Here is a 12677-nt window from a genome sequence, read left to right as displayed (position 1 = left end):
GGAGCTCACAGCTTTCCATCATAATCATCGCAGCGTAATTGCCAGAAACCACGAGGTTCTTCTAACCTGGTCCATGTGCAGTTGATGAAACTTATTTTTCTCCTACTATTGTTCAAACAAAAACGGTACGCAACAGCTTATCAGCATCTTAAAAGCAGAGCTATTTAAGAAAGTCTGTTGGAATCGTCTTTTCGGCTGATAATCATGACGTACATTCCATGCGACAGTCTAACATTTTACATTTAGATGAAAGTGTATTTAATTAAGACACCATGGAAGTATGTTAAAAGTGACCAACCAAGCACATCCAAAATGTTTATAGAATGATAAAAAAATAAAGAAAATACAGCCATTGTCAGGTTATAAGTAGGCAATTTAACATATGAGTAATGGGCTGTACCATACTCAGGGCCCTGCCTACAGTATCTATGGGTTAATTTACACAATGTCTTGGAGTGTGCGGTTCTGCATAACAGATATTGGAATGGTGTTCTGTTCATTCAAGGCTTACAAAAGCTATCATCTAATTTCCCCATCCATCCCCCTATGCCTATCCACTATTTAAATGTACAGGCTGCAAGTCAATGAAGGACTTTCTGGTCTCTTAGAAGCTGGGTCACAGAATGTCTTCCTGACAATCTTGTAGACTGGTGTGGGAGGACCACTGGCAGAAGTCTTAAAGCGATGTCACCTTGTGCATCTGGAGAGAAATGTTTAGTGATTAACCTGATCGTTTCAGGCAAAAATGAATGAGCATCTGGCACCACCAGCATGGTTCTTTCAAACTATACCTGCACTTTGAAGAGAAGATCTTGGGCCTGCTTGTCTCAGCTGGCAAAGCAAAGTTTTTGGTCCTTGAAGACCCCGATCCAGTTCAGTGAGGTTCACCAAGCAGTCCGGGTTTCAAATAGAGAAGTCCTGAACAATCTGTAGTAAAGCAGACAAACAATTACTTTTCCATTGCAGTTAATCATTAGTCTAACACCTAACTCTCAAAGTCATCCTGACCTCAGTCTGGAATGGCTCTTTGATGTTGTCGGCACAATGTATCGATAACGAAGGGGGCTGGGCTTTTATTGGTAGGCTCACCTCTGTCTCACTCAAACGGTGCTCAAAACACCCACACTCAGCCCCCTAGCACCGCCCCCTTTAATTACAATGGTTGGATTTTCAAATCCAAACAATGAGACGTCTCAACCCGAGGAAAAACTAAAAAAGAAATTGAGAGAACCCTGTCGCATAATTTATGAGTGAATATTGCATTAACAAACAGCCTCCTTTCCAGACCAGTGTGGTCATAGCCAATATTCCCTATAAACTGCAGGCAGGCGTGCAGCTCCCCGGGACTGCAATGCAGAAAAGAAGATCAGCCCGCACAGAGCACGAGATTGAACTTCACTCAACTTTCTAGAGTTTTCTCCTTAGTTAACACTATCAATGTTTCCCTTTACTGTTGGAATTGTGATCGAATTAACACAATATTATCCACTTTCAAATGTTTTTTTTTTTTTACACCTTTATTTAACTAGGCAAGTCAGTTAAGAACACATTCTTATTTTCAATGACGGCCTAGGAACGGTGGGTTAACTGCCTTGTTCAGGGGCAGAACAACATTTTTATCTTGTCAGCTCGGGGATTCAATCTTGCAACCTTACGGTTAGCTAGTCCAACGCTCTAACCACCTGCCTTACATTGCAGTCCACGAGGAGCCTGCCTGTTACGCGAATGCAGTAAGAAGACAAGGTAAGTTGCTAGCTAGCATTAAACTTATCTTATAAAAAACAATCAATCATAATCACTAGTTAACTACACATGGTTGATGATATCACTAGTTTATCTAGTGTGTCCTGCGTTCCATATAGTCGATGCGATGCGCATTCGAAAAAGGACTTTCGTTGCGCCAACGTGTACCTAACCATAAACATCAATGCCTTTCTTAAAATCAATACACAAGTACATATTTAGTTAATATTGCCTGCTAACATGAATTTATGTTAACTAGGAAAATTGTGTCACTTCTCTTGCAACAGAGTCAGGGTATATGCAGCCTGGCTTGTTGCGAACTGTGAAGACTATTTCTTCCTAACAAAGACAGCCAACTTCGCCAAATGGCAGATGATTTAACAAAAGCGCATTTGTGAAAAAAGCACAATCGTTGCATGACTGTACCTAACCATAAACATCAATGCCTTTCTTAAAAATCAATACACAGAAGTATATATTTTTAAACCTGCATATTTAGCTAAAAGAAATCCAGGTTAGCAGGCAATATTAACCAGGTGAAATTGTCACTTCTCTTGCGTTCATTGCACGTAGAGTCAGGGTATATGCAACAGTTTGGGCCGCCTGGCTCGTTGCGAACTAATTTGCCAGAATTTTACGTAATTATGACATAACATTGAAGACTGTGCAATGTAACAGGAATATTTAGATTTATGGATGTCACCCGTTAGATAAAATACGGAACGGTTCCGTATTTACTGAAAGAGAACTTTTGTTTTCGAGATGATAGTTTCCGGATTCGGCCATATTAATGACCTAAGGCTCGTATTTCTGTGTGTTATAATTAAGTCTATGATTTGATAGAGCAGTCTGAGCGATGGTAGGCACCAGCAAGCTCATAAGCATTCATTCAAACAGCACTTTCGTGTGTTTTGCCAGCAGCTCTTCGCTGTGCTTCAAGCATTGCGCTCTTTATGACTTCAAGCCTATCAACTCCTGAGATTAGGCTGGTGTAACCAATGTGAAATGGCTAGCTAGTTAGCGGGGTGCGCGCTAATAGCGTTTCAAACGTCACTCGCTCTGAGACTTGGAGTAGTTGTTCCCCTTGCTCTACATGGGTAACGCTGCTTCGAGGGTGGCTGTTGTCTGTGTTCCTGGTTCGAGCCCAGATAGGAGCGAGGAGAGGGACGGAAGCTATACTGTTACACTGGCAATACTAAAGTGCCTATAAGAACATCCAATAGTCAAAGGTATATGAAATACAAATGGTATAGAGAGAAATAGTCCTATAATTCCTTTAATAACTACAACCTAAAACTTCTTACCTGGGAATATTGAAGACTCATGTTAAAAGGAACCACCAGCTTTCATATGTTCTCATGTTCTGAGCAAGGAACTTAAACGTTAGCTTTCTTACATGGCACATATTGCACTTTTACTTTCTTCTCCAACACTTTGTTTTTGCATTATTTAAACCAAATTGAACACGTTTCATTATTTATTTGAGGCTAAATTGATTTTATTGATGTATTATATTAAGTTAAAATAAGTGTTCATTCAGTATTGTTGTTAAATTCAGTATTGTCGATAAAAGACAGTACTGTGCAGTAGTCTTCGTCGACCTGGCCAAGGCTTTCGACTCTGTCAATCACCGCATTCTTATCGGCAGACTCAATAGCCTTGGCTTCTCAAATGACTGCCTCGCCTGGTTCACCAACTACTTCTCAGAGTCCAGTGTGTCAAATCGGAGGGCCTGTTGTCCGGACCTCTGGCAGTCTCTATGGGGGTGCCACAGGGTTCAATTCTCAGGCCGACTCTTTTCTCTGTATATATCAATGATGTTGCTCTTGCTGCTGGTGATTCTCTGATCCACCTCTACGCAGACGACACCATTTTGTATACATCTGGCCCTTCTCTGGACACTGTGCTAACAAACCTCCAAATGAGCTTCAACGCCATACAACACCCCTTCCGTGGCCTGTAGCTGTGTTTAAATGCTAGCAAAACCAAGTGCATGCTCTTCAACAGATTACTGCCCGCACCCTCCCGGCAGGCTAGCATCACTACTCTGGACGGTTCTGACCTAGAATATGTGGACGACTACAAATACCTAGGTGTCTGGTTAGACTGTAAACTCTCCTTCCAGACTCACATCAAGCATCTCCGATCCAAAATTAAATCTAGAATCGGCTTCCTATTTCGCAACAAATGGTTTGGGATGAGTTTGACCGCAGAGTGAAGGAAAAGCAGCCAACAAGTGCTCAGAATATGTGGGAACTCCTTCAAGACTGTTGGAAAAGCATTCCAGGTGAAGCTGGTTGAGAGAATGCCAAGAGTGTGCAAAGCTGTCATCAAGGCAAATGGTGGCTACATTGAAGAATCTAAAATATATTTAGATTTTTTTAAAACACTTTTTTGGTTACTACATGATTCCATGTGTTATTATATAGTTTTGATGTCTTCAATATTATTCTACAAAGAAAAACCCTTGAATGAGCAGGTGTGTCCAAACTTTTGACTGGTACTGTAAGTATTCAGACTCTTTGCTATGAGACTCGAAATTGAGCTTGGGTGCATCCTGTTTCCATTGATCACCCTTGAGATGTTTCTACAACTTGATTGGAGTCCACCTGTGGTAAATTCAATTGATTGGACATGATTTGGAAAGCCACACACCTGCCTATATAGGTCCCACAGGTGGACTTGTTTACATGCTGCTGTGCATTTTGTTGCTAGCGTTACTTTGCTACCTGCCAATTTTAAGGGTTTTACTTTTTAAATACCGTTTTCTATTTTTTTTCCATTTAACTTTTTCACCCCAGACGCTTTATCTGGACATGGTTCTACAGGACCTCCACCAGCCGAAGCTAAGTAGTAACATTATGCCTTCTAATTGCAGTCGCTGTACTCATAATATACAGGAGAACGATCGCCTTATGGCGAGGATAGCCGTGCTGCAAGCCCAGCTTCAGACGCAATCGTTAGGCAAGGGTCATTTAAGTGTAGGAAAGGAAACGGCGTCTTTGCCACAAATGAGTACAGATGGTAGTAGAAATCCCCTCGCACAGTCCCCGCATCCGGATAATTCTCATGGCTTCTGGAAGGAAATGCTGTAGGAATGCTCAACCGGTGTCGCTCATTCAGCCGACAAACTTTCAACCGGTTCTCCCCATTAAGCATCGAGGCCAAGCCTTCTCTGGTCTCCCCTCCACTCGTTACGGGGTCTGAGACGCCGAAGCCTCCCACCATTTGCTCTGACAAATTGAAAACCCTAATCATTGGCGACTCCATTACCCGCAGTATTAGACTTAAAAAGTAATCCAGCGATCATACACTTAACCAGGGGGCAGGGCTACCGACGTTAAGGCTAATCTGAAGATCGTGCTGGTGAGCATAGGGATATTGTTATCCACGTCGGCACCAATGATAAGATGAATCAGTCAGGTCACCAAGCACAACACAGCCTCAGCGTGTAAATCAGCTAGAAAGATGTTGGCGTCGTGTAATTGTCTCTGGCCCCATCCCAATTAGCTCTAAGGCAGTCTCACAACTCAATCGCTGGTTAAACTGTTTTCTTCCCCTCCCAAAAGATGGAATTTGTAGATAACTGGCCCTCTATCTGGGACTCACCAACAAACAGGACCTGGCCTGCTGAGGAGTGACGGACTCCATCCTAGCTGAAGGGGTGCTCTCATCTTATCTATGAACATAGACAGGGCTCTAACTCCTCTAGTTCCACTATGAGATAGGGTGCAGGCCAGGCATTATGGCTGATAGCCAGCCTCTCAGCTTAGTGGAGTCTGCCACTAGCACAGTCAGTGTAGTCAGCTCAGCTATCCCCATTGAGACCGTGTGTGTGTATCGACCTAGGTTGGGCAAAACTAAACATGGTGTTCGCCTTAGCAATCTCACTGTAATAAAGACCTCCTCCATTCCTGTCATTGAAAGAGATTGATATCTCAAAATAGGGCTACTTAATGTTAGATCCCTCACTTCCAAGGCAGTTAGTCAATTAACTAATCATAATCTTGATGTGATTTGAACTGACTGAAACATGGCTCAAGTCTGACTTTACTGTGTTAAATGAGGCCTTTCCTCCTGGTTACACTAGTGACCATATCCTCCTGCGCATCCCGCAAAGGCGGAGGTGTTGCTAACATTTACTACTACTACTACTACTACCAAATTTCAATTTACAAAAAAAAGACTGCGTTTTTGTCTTGAGCTTCTAGTCATGAAATCTATGCTGCCTACAATCACTTTTTATAGCTATTGTTTACAGGCCTCCTGGGCCATATACAGCGTTCCTCACTGAGTTCCCTGAATTCCTATTGGACCTTGTAGTCATGGCAGATAATATTCACATTTTTGGTGACTAATATTCACATGGAAAAGTCCACAGACCCACTCCAAAAGGCTTTCGGAGCCATCATCGACTCAGTGGGTTTTGTCCAACATGTCTCCGGACCTACTCACTGCCACAGTCATACTCTGGACCTAGTTTTGTCCCGTGGAATAAATATTGTGGATCTTAATGTTTTTCCTCATAATCCTGACCACCATTTTATTACGTTTGCAATCACAACAAATAATCTGCTCAGATCCCAACCAAGGATCATAAAAGCTGTGCTATAAGTTCTCGGACAACCCAAAGATTCCTAGATGCCCTTCCAGACTACCTCCACCTACCCAAGGACGTCAAGAGTACAACAATCTGTTAACCACCTAACTGAGGAACTTAATTTAATCTTGCGTAATACATTAATGCAGTCACACCCTTAAAAACAAAACATTTGTCATAAGAAACTAGCTCCCTGGAATACAGAAAATACCCGAGCCCTGAAGCAAGCTTCCAGAAAATTGGAACGGAAATGGTGCTACACCAAACTGGAAGTCTTCCGATTAGCTTGGAAAGGCAGTATCGAAGAGCCCTCACTGCTGCTCGATCATCCTATTTTTCCAACTTAATTGAGGAGAATAAGAACAATCCAAAATGTTGACACTGTCAAAAAAAATAACTACTAAAAAGCAGCATTCCCCAAGAGGATGGCTTTCACTTCAGCAGTGATAAATTCATGAACTGCTTTGACAAAGACCTTGATCATTAGAAAGCAAATTACGGACTCCTCTTTAAATCTGGGTATTTCTCCAAAGCTCAGTTGTCCTGAGTCTGCACAACGCTGCCAGGACCTAGGATCATGGGAGACAAGTTTTTTAATACTATATCTCGTGACACATTGATGAACATAGTCATGCCCTCTAAACCTTCACGCTGCATACTGAACCCTATGCCAACTAAACTACTGAAAGAGCTGCTTCCTGTACTTGGCCCTCCTATATTGAACATAAGTGCCTTCCTATCCACCGGATGTGTACCAAACTCACTAAAAGTGGCAAACCTTGACCCAGAAAATAAATATTTTTTTAAAGGATCGCCCTATATCAAATCTTCCACTCTTCTCAATTTCTGGAAAAGGCTGTTGCGCAGCAATTCTTTGCCTTCCTGAAGACTAACAATGCATTCGAAACGCTTCAGTCTGGTTTTAGACCCCACCATAGCACTGAGACTGCACTCGTGAAGGTGGTAAATTACCTTTTAATGGCGTCAGACCAAGGCTCTGCAGCTGTCCCCTTGCTCCTAGACCTTAGTGCTGCTTTTGATACCGTCGATCACCACATTGTTGGAGAGATTGGAAACCCAAATTGGTCTACACGGACAAGTTCTGGCCGGGTTTAGATCTTATCTGTCGGAAAGATATCAATTTCTCTGTGGATGGTTTGTCCGCTGACAAATCAACTGTAAACTTGCGTTCCTCAAGGTTCCGTTTTAGGACCTAGTTTTCACTATATATTTTTACCTCTTGGTGATGTCATTCAGAAACATAATAAACTTTCACTGCTATGTGGACGATACACAGCTGTACATTTCGATGAAACATAGTGAAGCCCCAAAATTGCCCTCCCTGGAAGCCTGTGTTTCAGACATAAGTGGATGGCGGCAGATTTTTTAACTTTTAAACCTTGATAAAGCAAAAATGCTAGTTCTAGGTCCCAAGAGATCTTCTGTTGGATCTGACAAGTAATCTTGAGGATTGTAGTCTCAAAATAAAACTGTAAAGGACCTCTGCATTACTCTGGACCCTGATCTCTCTTAACTTCTTTGGGCTAGGGGGTGGTATTTTCACGTCCGGATGAAAAGTGTGCCCAAAGTAAACTGCCTGCTACTCAGGCCCAGAAGCTAGGATATGCATATTATTAGTCGATTTGGATAGAAAACACTGAAGTTTCTAAAACTGTTTGAATGATGTCTGTGTATAACAGAACTTATTTGGCAGGCGAAACCCCGAGGACAAACCATCCAGGAATTTTCTTTGGGGGGGGGGGGGGGTCAGTCACTCTTTTCAATGGGATTTCAATGGGAATCTAGATTTCTAAAGGCACTTGCTTGCAGTTCCTATCGCTTCCACTGGATGTCAACAGTCTTTAGAAATTGGTTGATGTTTTTCCTTTGAGAAATGATGAAGTAGCCCTGTTCAGAACTAGGGTCAAGTGAAGTGTACTGTTTGTTAGCGGCGAGCGACCTGAAAGCTCGCTCCACTTTGTTTTCGTCCTGTATTGAACAACTTATCCCGTCTTAAATTTTATCGATTATTTACGTTAAAAAATACCTAAAGTTGTTTGAAATGTTTAGAGAAAGATTCCAGATAACTTAGATATATTGTAGTCATGTTGCGCGAGTTGGAACCGGTGTTTTTCTGGATCAAATGTGCCAAATAAATTGACATTTTGGATATATAACGACGGAATTAATTGAACAAAAGGACCATTTGTGATGTTTATGGGACACATTGGAGTGCCAACAGAAGAAGCTCGTCAAAGGTAAGGCATGAATTATATCGTTATTTCTGAGTTGTGTCGTGCCTGGCGGGATGAAATATGATTGTCTGTGTTTGATGAGATGCTAGCCTCAGATAATCGCATGGTTTGCTTTCACCGTAAAGCCTTTTTGAAATCTGACACGGCGGCAGGATTAACAAAAGTAAAGCTTTAATTTGGTGTATTGCACTTGTGATTGTATGAAAGTTAAATATTTATAATAATTGAATTTGAATTTGGCGCTCTGCCATTTCACCGGATGTTGTCAAATCGATCCCATTAACGGGATTTGATCCATAAGAAGTTAAACAGTTAGTGTAAAGAGATATTTAAGGATTTTGGCAATGACGCCCTTTCTCTACTTCCCCAGAGTCAGATTAACTTGTGGATACATCTTTTATGTCTCTGTGTCCAGTATGTAGGAAGTGCTAACTAGCCAGTGCTAACTAGCGTTAGCGCAATGACTGGACATCTAGCGGTAGATATCCATAGACTTCGTCATTGCGCTAACGCTAGTTCGTGAACTTCTGTTCATACTGGTCACAGACAAAGTGTATCCACAAGTTCACCTGTACAGAATTTTAAAAAAGCATCCTGTTTGCAGTAAAGCATTAAAGTAAAACTGCAAAAAATGTGGCAAAGAAATTAACTTTGTCTTGAATACAAAGCAGCATATTTGGGGCAAATCCAACAACACATCACTGAGTACTACGCTTCATATTTTCAAGCATGGTGTGGTTGCATCATGTTATGGGTATGCTTGTCATCAGCAAGGTCTGGGGAGTTTTTCAGATGAATAGAGCTAAGCACAGAAAATCCTTGTTCAGTCTGCTTTCCAACAGACACTGGGAGACAAATCCACCTTTCAGCAAGACAATAACCTAAAAGACAAGGCCAAATATGCACTTGAGTAGCTTACCAAGACACCACTGAATATTCCTTAGTGGCCTTGTTACAGTTGACTTAATTTGGCTTAAACCAACTTCAAGACTTATTAAATGGCTGTCTAGCAATGATCAACAACCAACTTGACAGAGCTTGAAGATCTATTTTCTTTTAAAACTTATTCTGTATTATTCAATTCCAACATACAGGTACTGCATTGATTGTTATTATAATTGACATCCACTCCTCTATTGGATGTTAGTTTAACCCTTTAGACCCCAATAGAATTCTACAATGCTGCTGTAGATGACTGAGAATTGAAGTAAAGCTCATTTTGTCACACATTTCAGACAGCTCAAAAACAAAGAACAAATGACAATTACAAGTTAAAAAGCACATCCTCTATATGACACCAGATTCGTGTCAAGGAATAACACATTGCTTTCCAATGTGTAAATACACTATCAAACAATGATTAACACTCAAAAGAACAAAAAGACTATTTAAATTGTAGTACATTTTAAATTACTCACTCAAAATGTAACAATATACTTAATTATTTACATATAAATAAGAATATCAAAAACGTGACCAGAGGACAATATTCAGAAAGTATTTCAAAACTCAAAGTAGGCTATTTGATTGAGAACGATTCTTTATTCTGTAACAATGTAAAGATAAACGCGACCATTTCAAAATGTAGGTAACCTCAAGATTTAGTACAGACTAGGCCTGACAATGTAGAAATAGTAGCCTACTTTGACAATTCAGTGAACACAAGTATTAGATACAAAACAACTGTTCAGAGAATGTGTAGGACAAATTCATATTTCACTCACTTTAGTCTTTACGTTTGCCTAAATGTCATGGAACTTCAAAAAGCACTGCCCAATCCTGCAAATTGGCACAAAACACGTAGAGCACCCAAAGTAGGTTTTCACACATCTCCCACTCTTTGCCCTGCGTCCACTCCGGATGCACACCACACAGCGCCTCGCCTTCAAACTTCACCTGCTTTCAGAATGAGTTCCAACTCAGTCCACACGCCCTGGTGCCACAGGCTTGGCTCCCCTCTTCCTGCCACTGTAGCCATATCACAAAGTGAATGGACAAACTGCATTTTCAATGCCTTCAGGGACCAGCGCCTGTGGTTTCTGGGAAGGGGCCTTTGCAGGGTCCCCCACACAATGTATGCATTTAAAATGGCAATGTTGAGCATCCCCAAAACACATACTTCCACTATTTTCTGCCTGTACGTTCAACATTGTAATAGCTCCTAAATTGGTCAAGATGGTCAACCCCACCTATTTTCTTGTTGTAATCCATTACATTTCTACAACTTTAAACAACTCCAAAACCCCAGCCACTTTCACTTTAGGCCCAGGCTGTGTGGTACAAGGGTGAATGGTGGGACTTGGGGCAGACACCTTCCATGGAAATGTAGGCTCCCCTCTTGGGTGTGCGGAGAGCACACTCTTCCTCCTCTGCTTCATACTCTCTCTGCTTCGCCCTCTCCCTCTCCCTCCACCTCTAACCCCTACCTCCCTGCCTTTTGCTGCTGAGTCCTGACTCCACATCACTTCCCTCACTTTCACTGACCAAGAGGAACAGAGTAAAATATGGCGATGAGAGGAGCACAAAAATACAATTGTAGGTCAGGAACATAATCTCTCATCATTTCGCTCTTCCTTCCTCAACGATACTCTTCCTAATAAGGGGTTTCCTTATTGTGTGATACGCATCTCTTTCCCTCTCCATCCAGAGTTCACCAATGTTAGCTGATTAGTTATAAAGCTGGGAGGTAGAAACGGAACAAAACAAGTAACTTGTTAGCTGGCCATGTAAACACATAGCCAACTCATCATATGAGCTCCACTGCGCGGGCTACTACTCTAACGACAGCTAAGCTGTCATAATAGGAAAACGAGGCAATGTACGTATAGCCTATGAATATCTGCAACTACTACACCAAGCCCAACAGATAAAAACGATTTACTCTAGCCTTGGCTTCATTTCGGTGGCCAGTTAACTGGATGTCTGTATGGCTAGCTAGTGGAAGTGCCAGCTGAGGTTGACGCTTCGTGAGCGCAGCCCACTTTTATTGCCCGACAGCCTAACTAGCTATAGCAAGCAGCTTGGGTCGTTTCCATATGAATTACACCGATAGAAACAACCAACTAGATACAGCTAAACACAAACTATTTCCTTGAGACAGAGAGCAATCATTCGAGCTCCACCGCTGATGTGCTCGCCTTTACCAACCAAGTTATCAGGACATGATTTGCTCATTTGTGAGCTATTCCCCAAGTTTGACAGCATCACACATATCTGCTTTTTACTTTTCACTCACCTCGACATCATCGCTTTTCAAAGTGCGTTTCCGAATCATCAACAAACATTAGCCTCTTTCACTGTGAAAAGTCGTGTCCGCTTCGGCACCGTCATTTTGAGTAATTGTATTTAACCAAATTCTTATTTACAATGACCGCCAAACCCGGACGACGCAGGGCCGCCCTATGGGACTCCCAATCACGGCCGGATGTGATACAGCCTGTATTCGAACCAGGGACTATAGGGACGCCTCTTGCACCGAGGCACCACTCGGGAGCCCAGTAATGAAGCTAAAAAAAACGTTGTGAAGTCAAATGACAGCATACCCTGTTTCTGGTGTGATGAGAACTCGATCGGGTGGAATACGACGATACGAGCAAAGAATAATGAGGTTAACTTATTAAACATATTTGATACAAGCGATGATTTCAGAGAGCGCTCTGTAATCCACGCCCCAGTGGGCAGAGCTAGGCATGTTGGACTGGGACACGTTTTAATAAATAAAAACCTATTTTACAGTGGGTCCGCCATTGTTCTGTGTAGCCTAGTTATGCTCATATATTTGAGACCAGTGTATTGCAGTTAATTTCATCGTTTACTTAAGTAAAATATCTTTGAGTAGTAAACAGGGAAACATACCAGCGTCGATTACTACCTTTTATTTCAATCTCTAGTTGGGTAAAATAACTAGTTTTGTTCTGGTCGCAAGAGAATCCAAAAAATTGCAGTAAACAGCGCCACACTCAGGAAGAAAACGGAATGTTCTATTCTCAGCCAGGCCCATCTTTTAAAAGAAAACCAATTAATTATATCTTTATTTGAGCAAAATAAGTAGTAATGTTGTGATCACAAGAAAATCCTAC

The 12677-nt window shown here is 41.7% G+C and overlaps 1 long non-coding RNA gene across 1 annotated transcript; it reads right to left on the bottom strand.

The window, feature by feature from the left end:
- Nucleotides 1–301: 301 nt before the first annotated feature.
- Nucleotides 302–12362, bottom strand: LOC106588216 (uncharacterized). The gene is made up of 3 exons (XR_001324609.2): nucleotides 11834–12362; nucleotides 792–927; nucleotides 302–700 (listed from the first exon to the last, which is right to left on the bottom strand). It is a non-coding gene; the product is annotated as an uncharacterized lncRNA (long non-coding RNA).
- Nucleotides 12363–12677: the final 315 nt, after the last annotated feature.

Source organism: Salmo salar, chromosome ssa27 (assembly GCF_905237065.1).
Source record: "Salmo salar chromosome ssa27, Ssal_v3.1, whole genome shotgun sequence".
Taxonomy (NCBI): Eukaryota; Metazoa; Chordata; class Actinopteri; order Salmoniformes; family Salmonidae; genus Salmo; species Salmo salar.
Note: the sequence above shows the minus strand (reverse complement) of the source record. Positions and strands in the feature narration are given on the sequence as shown.